The sequence below is a fragment of the Pelobates fuscus genome, chromosome 9 (genome assembly GCF_036172605.1).
Source record: "Pelobates fuscus isolate aPelFus1 chromosome 9, aPelFus1.pri, whole genome shotgun sequence".
NCBI classification, from domain to species: domain Eukaryota; kingdom Metazoa; phylum Chordata; class Amphibia; order Anura; family Pelobatidae; genus Pelobates; species Pelobates fuscus.
This window is the reverse complement of record NC_086325.1, coordinates 7,608,099-7,615,616: the sequence shown is the minus strand read 5'-3', so window position 1 is coordinate 7,615,616 and position 7,518 is coordinate 7,608,099.

Genomic DNA, 7,518 nt, shown 5'->3' with positions numbered 1-7,518 from the left:
TCATAGTCAGGTCTGGTGTTTATAGCTAAACAAGATATAAGTAGATTATGTATGTGAGTAGTCAGGCTTGGCTGCATGGCTAGTGTGAGTAACCCCCTAGGCTGTTTACTCTTAATAAAAGCTACGTTATGCATGTTTTATCAGGATTCCTAGCGACTACATCGTTAGAGTTTGTATTAAAAGCAGTGTGAGATGTCTTAGAAAAACTTCAATGGAACACAAAACATGGAACAGAAAATACTTTACGCCTTATTGTCTAACATGTTGGTGTCAGGATAAGGGTGGCGTGTTCAGATAGTCCAGCGTCAGCCGATGCCCAGGCTTGGGGGGGAATGAGGGCTGTCCATGGGTTGTGCCATGTGGGGGGCTAGGCTTGAATTCCCTCCAACTCTGGGTCGTGGTGAAGAGCAGCATCGCAGGGTTAGAGGCTCGGGTCCCCTCTCTCGAGGCCAAGTCTCTGTGATGCAAGGGACGGCTGGTATTCCTGTTGTAGCATTGCCGCCAGCGGCGGTGGATTCTCAGCCTCCGCAGCAGATGTCGGGGTAGTATGCCCCTGGTGGTCTTGGGCCTTGTCTGGTCCGTTTGCGCTGAGTCAGGCATTTTATGTGGGAGTTCGCCTTGATGGGGCCTGCTCACCTCCCGCTTCGCTCTGCTGCGCGCTTGGTTTTGACGCGGTGTCTCCATGGCGAGGGCCTCTAACTTTGCCCAAAAGTTGGCAAAGAGCCTGTCTACGTTGTAGAGCAAACGTTCAAACGTGCTCTGGAGGGACATCGCAATTTGTTCTGTGTCAGGAGCTTGTGTGTCAGGATTGTCCGCCATTTTAAGTTTGGCAGTTGCTGCTTGATCTCGTCGCTTGATGGCTTGTTGTAGCCGGCTTGTTGGTGCTGGGTATGTCAGGGGGGGGACCGGGATGACCCCCACCGGTCCAGAGGGGGGTGGGGGGGGGACAGCTTGGAACTATTTGCACTCCGCCAGGTATAGGGCTCGGAGAGCGGCCGCCTCTCCTCTGTCCACATTTGTGTAGGCTGCAAGCCTGAATTACTGCTGTCCAGTGCCGAAACGGCAGGATTTTGGCATCCCTGGATGCACCGTCGTTCCCTTATCTGCGAAGTCGTCGGTGGCTGGTCGATTTGGCGATTGGCCCGGTAATTTAGTCGTTTATTAGTCCCAGGCTGTGGAGCTCAGCCAATGCACGTCTGATCAGCTCTGCCTCCAGGCTCCGCCCCCCAGATTTATCAATCTTAACACCATTTTTACTGCCAGAAAAGTATTCTGTTTGATTTCTATTTTTTCTGCCACTCTAGATCTGGCAGCTGTCTGAAATGGAAGTTTATGCAAAAACTGGCGTAATTTACGATAATGAAAACCGCCACATTTAGAAAACGAAATATGATCAAAATAATGAAGGATTTTAACCGTCACTTTTCAGAACATCTTAAATATCCCCATAGTGTCTGGTTTTGGAGCCACTAGGTGGAGCTGTAAATGTAACATTAAAAGAAGATGTTCCCAGAACACAGCGATATGCGGTCTGTCCTCAGACCAATCTTCTCACTAATGGAGTTACATGCGCAGGTAATGCCCTTTCCTCCCTGAGGGATAAAACATTTACTTTTACCAATAACTGTATGCCATACATCTGTTTAACCACTAGAGAGTGACATAATCCTTAGTTCTTCCAGAACCACACCAAAAATTACTTCCATGATATCCATGTTATACATATTGTAATGAACAAAGTAATACTTATTTAGCATTTTCATTGACAGTAATTTCAGATTGAGAAACCATGACTAATAGGAAGTGAGAGGTTAGTACCCCTATAGCAGTATTTAAAAAAAAAAAGTGTCCTGATGTCTGTGTATTAGGAGGTGAGAGGTACGTGTCCTGATGTCTGTGTATTAGGAGGGGGTGAGAGGTAGGTGTCCTGATGTCTGTGTATTAGGAGGGGAGAGGTAGGTGTCCTGATGTCTGTGTATTAGGAGGGGGTGAGAGGTAGGTGTCCTGATGTCTGTGTATTAGGAGGGGGTGAGAGGTAGGTGTCCTGATGTCTGTGTATTAGGAGGGGAGAGGTAGGTGTCCTGATGTCTGTGTATTAGGAGGAGGTGAGAGGTAGGTGTCCTGATGTCTCTGTATTGGAGGAGGTGAGAGGTAGGTGTCCTGATGTCTGTGTATTGGAGGAGGTGAGAGGTAGGTGTCCTGATGTCTGTGTATTAGGAGGAGGTGAGAGGTAGGTGTCCTGATGTCTGTGTATTAGGAGGAGGTGAGAGGTAGGTGTCCTGATGTCTGTTTATTAGGAGGAGGTGAGAGGTAGGTGTCCTGATGTCTGTGTATTAGGAGGGGGTGAGAGGTAGGTGTCCTGATGTCTGTGTATTAGGAGGGGGTAAGAGGTAGGTGTCCTGATGTCTGTGTATTAGGAGGGGAGAGGTAGGTGTCCTGATGTCTGTATTAGGAGGAGGTGAGAGGTACGTGTCCTGATGTGTATTAGGAGGAGGTGAGAGTTACGTGTCCTGATCTCTGTGTATTAGGAGGAGGTGAGAGGTAGGTGTCCTGATGTCTGTGTATTAGGAGGTGAGAGGTAGGTGTCCTGATGTCTGTGTATTAGGAGGAGGTGAGAGGTAGGTGTCCTGATGTCTGTGTATTAGGAGGGGGTGAGAGGTAGGTGTCCTGATGTCTGTGTATTAGGAGGAGGTGAGAGGTAGGTGTCCTGATGTCTGTATTAGGAGGGGAGAGGTAGGTGTCCTGATGTCTGTATTAGGAGGAGGTGAGAGGTACGTGTCCTGATGTGTATTAGGAGGAGGTGAGAGTTACGTGTCCTGATCTCTGTGTATTAGGAGGAGGTGAGAGGTAGGTGTCCTGATGTCTGTGTATTAGGAGGTGAGAGGTAGGTGTCCTGATGTCTGTGTATTAGGAGGAGGTGAGAGGTAGGTGTCCTGATGTCTGTGTATTAGGAGGGGGTGAGAGGTAGGTGTCCTGATGTCTGTGTATTAGGAGGAGGTGAGAGGTAGGTGTCCTGATGTCTGTGTATTAGGAGGAGGTGAGAGGTAGGTGTCCTGTTGTCTGTGTATTAGGAGGAGGTGAGAGGTAGGTGTCCTGTTGTCTGTGTATTAGGAGGAGGTGAGAGGTAGGTGTCCTAATGTCTGTGTATTAGGAGGAGGTGAGAGGTAGGTGTCCTGATGTCTGTTTATTAGGAGGAGGTGAGAGGTACGTGTCCTGATGTCTGTGTATTAGGAGGGGGTGAGAGGTACGTGTCCTGATGTCTGTGTATTAGGAGGGGGTGAGAGATACGTGTCCTGATGTCGGTGTATTAGGAGGAGGTGAGAGGTAGGTGTCCTGATGTCTGTGTATTAGGAGGGGGTAAGAGGTAGGTGTCCTGATGTCTGTGTATTAGGAGGGGAGAGGTAGGTGTCCTGATGTCTGTGTATTAGGAGGAGGTGAGAGGTAGGTGTCCTGATGTCTGTGTATTAGGAGGAGGTGAGAGGTAGGTGTCCTGATGTCTGTATTAGGAGGAGGTGAGAGGTACGTGTCCTGATGTGTATTAGGAGGAGGTGAGAGTTACGTGTCCTGATCTCTGTGTATTAGGAGGAGGTGAGAGGTAGGTGTCCTGATGTCTGTGTATTAGGAGGTGAGAGGTAGGTGTCCTGATGTCTGTGTATTAGGAGGAGGTGAGAGGTAGGTGTCCTGATGTATGTGTATTAGGAGGAGGTGAGAGGTAGGTGTCCTAATGTCTGTGTATTAGGAGGAGGTGAGAGGTAGGTGTCCTGTTGTCTGTGTATTAGGAGGAGGTGAGAGGTAGGTCTCCTAATGTCTGTGTATTAGGAGGAGGTGAGAGGTAGGTGTCCTGTTGTCTGTGTATTAGGAGGAGGTGAGAGGTAGGTCTCCTAATGTCTGTGTATTAGGAGGAGGTGAGAGGTAGGTGTCCTGATGTCTGTATTAGGAGGTGAGAGGTAGGTGTCCTGATGTCTGTGTATTAGGAGGAGGTGAGAGGTAGGTGTCCTGATGTATGTGTATTAGGAGGAGGTGAGAGGTACATGTCCTGATGTCTGTGTATTAGGAGGGGGTGAGAGGTACGTGTCCTGATGTCTGTGTATTAGGAGGGGGTGAGAGATACGTGTCCTGATGTCTGTGTATTAGGAGGAGGTGAGAGGTAGGTGTCCTGATGTCTGTGTATTAGGAGGGGGTACGAGGTAGGTGTCCTGATGTCTGTGTATTAGGAGGGGAGAGGTAGGTGTCCTGATGTCTGTGTATTAGGAGGTGAGAGGTAGGTGTCCTGATGTCTGTGTATTAGGAGGGGAGAGGTAGGTGTCCTGATGTCTGTGTATTAGGAGGTGAGAGGTAGGTGTCCTGATGTCTGTGTATTAGGAGGAGGTGAGAGGTACGTGTCCTGATGTCTGTGTATTAGGAGGAGGTGAGAGGTAGGTGTCCTGATGTCTGTTTATTAGGAGGAGGTGAGAGGTACGTGTCCTGATGTCTGTGTATTAGGAGGGGGTGAGAGGTACGTGTCCTGATGTCTGTGTATTAGGAGGGGGTGAGAGATACGTGTCCTGATGTCGGTGTATTAGGAGGGGGTGAGAGATACGTGTCCTGATGTCTGTGTATTAGGAGGAGGTGAGAGGTAGGAGGAGGTGAGAGGTAGGTGTCCTAATGTCTGTGTATTAGGAGGAGGTGAGAGGTAGGTGTCCTGATGTCTGTTTATTAGGAGGAGGTGAGAGGTACGTGTCCTGATGTCTGTGTATTAGGAGGGGGTGAGAGGTACGTGTCCTGATGTCTGTGTATTAGGAGGGGGTGAGAGATACGTGTCCTGATGTCGGTGTATTAGGAGGAGGTGAGAGGTAGGTGTCCTGATGTCTGTGTATTAGGAGGGGGTAAGAGGTAGGTGTCCTGATGTCTGTGTATTAGGAGGGGAGAGGTAGGTGTCCTGATGTCTGTGTATTAGGAGGAGGTGAGAGGTAGGTGTCCTGATGTCTGTGTATTAGGAGGAGGTGAGAGGTAGGTGTCCTGATGTCTGTATTAGGAGGAGGTGAGAGGTACGTGTCCTGATGTGTATTAGGAGGAGGTGAGAGTTACGTGTCCTGATCTCTGTGTATTAGGAGGAGGTGAGAGGTAGGTGTCCTGATGTCTGTGTATTAGGAGGTGAGAGGTAGGTGTCCTGATGTCTGTGTATTAGGAGGAGGTGAGAGGTAGGTGTCCTGATGTATGTGTATTAGGAGGAGGTGAGAGGTAGGTGTCCTAATGTCTGTGTATTAGGAGGAGGTGAGAGGTAGGTGTCCTGTTGTCTGTGTATTAGGAGGAGGTGAGAGGTAGGTCTCCTAATGTCTGTGTATTAGGAGGAGGTGAGAGGTAGGTGTCCTGTTGTCTGTGTATTAGGAGGAGGTGAGAGGTAGGTCTCCTAATGTCTGTGTATTAGGAGGAGGTGAGAGGTAGGTGTCCTGATGTCTGTATTAGGAGGTGAGAGGTAGGTGTCCTGATGTCTGTGTATTAGGAGGAGGTGAGAGGTAGGTGTCCTGATGTATGTGTATTAGGAGGAGGTGAGAGGTACATGTCCTGATGTCTGTGTATTAGGAGGGGGTGAGAGGTACGTGTCCTGATGTCTGTGTATTAGGAGGGGGTGAGAGATACGTGTCCTGATGTCTGTGTATTAGGAGGAGGTGAGAGGTAGGTGTCCTGATGTCTGTGTATTAGGAGGGGGTAAGAGGTAGGTGTCCTGATGTCTGTGTATTAGGAGGGGAGAGGTAGGTGTCCTGATGTCTGTGTATTAGGAGGTGAGAGGTAGGTGTCCTGATGTCTGTGTATTAGGAGGGGAGAGGTAGGTGTCCTGATGTCTGTGTATTAGGAGGTGAGAGGTAGGTGTCCTGATGTCTGTGTATTAGGAGGAGGTGAGAGGTACGTGTCCTGATGTCTGTGTATTAGGAGGAGGTGAAAGGTACGTGTCCTGATGTCTGTGTATTAGGAGGGGGTGAAAGGTACGTGTCCTGATGTCTGTGTATTAGGAGGGGGTGAGAGGTAGGTGTCCTGATGTCTGTGTATTAGGAGGAGGTGAAAGGTAGGTGTCCTGATGTCTGTGTATTAGGAGGAGGTGAAAGGTAGGTGTCCTGATGTCTGTATATTAGGAGGAGGTGAGAGGTAGGTGTCCTGATGTCTGTGTATTAGGAGGAGGTGAGAGGTAGGTGTCCTGATGTCTGTGTATTAGGAGGAGGTGAAAGGTAGGTGTCCTGATGTCTGTGTATTAGGAGGAGGTGAGAGGTAGGTGTCATGATGTCTGTGTATTAGTAGGAGGTGAGAGGTATGTGTCCTAATGTCTGTGTATTAGGAGGAGGGGAGAGGTACGTGTCCTGATGTCTGTGTATTAGGAGGAGGTGAGAGGTAGGTGTCCTGATGTCTGTGTATTAGGAGGAGGTGAGAGGTAGGTGTCCTGATGTCTGTGTATTAGGAGGAGGTGAGAGGTACGTGTCCTGGTGTCTGTGTATTAGGAGGAGGTGAGAGGTAGATGTCCTGATGTCTGTGTATTAGGAGGAGGTGAGAGGTAGGTGTCCTGATGTCTGTGTATTAGGAGGAGGTGAGAGGTAGGTTTCCTGATGTTTGTGTATTAGGAGGAGGTGAGAGGTAGGTGTCCTGATGTCTGTGTATTAGGAGGAGGTGAGAGGTACGTGTCCTGATGTCTGTGTATTAGGAGGAGGTGAGAGGTTCGTGTTCTGGTGTCTGTGTATTAGGAGGAGGTGAGAGGTAGGTGTCCTGATGTCTGTGTATTAGGAGGAGGTGAGAGGTAGGTGTCCTGATGTCTGTGTATTAGGAGGAGGTGAGAGGTAGGTGTCCTGATGTCTGTGTATTAGGAGGAGGTGAGAGGTAGGTGTCCTGATGTCTGTGTATTAGGAGGAGGTGAGAGGTAGGTGTCCTGATGTCTGTGTATTAGGAGGAGGTGAGAGGTAGGTGTCCTGATGTCTGTGTATTAGGAGGAGGTGAGAGGTATGTGTCCTGCTGTCTGTGTATTAGGAGGAGGTGAGAGGTAGGTGTCCTGATGTCTGTGTATTAGGAGGGGGTAAGAGGTACGTGTCCTGATGTCTGTGTATTAGGTTTTGGTTCTAGAACTGTCCCTTTTCCCTGTTGTAGATTGACTCGTTGCTGTATAGAGGTCAGAGCTCAGTCAGTGTGTGTACTCCTCCCCACTATAGAGAGATCTGCCCAGTCAGTGACAGAGCTCCACATTCCCCAGGTTCCCCAGTCAGAGTGCAGCAATCACAGGGAGTGTGATACCCCACCATCTCTCAGGACCCTGACAGCCCTATCCCTTACGAGCAGCAGGAAACAAGCAATCTATTCATTTATTCCGTTCAGAATGCTACTAATGCAGGAATTGCAGGTTCAGGAGAATCAGAAGGAATTCATTCTCTAACTAATACATCTCCTCAGAGAAAACTGGGCACCGGCCTTTATAGGGTTAAATCGGAAAAATCCAAAGGGTTAAATCGGAAAATCGGAAAATCCAAAGGAGGAACACGCAATGTCTCATTATTTAACCTA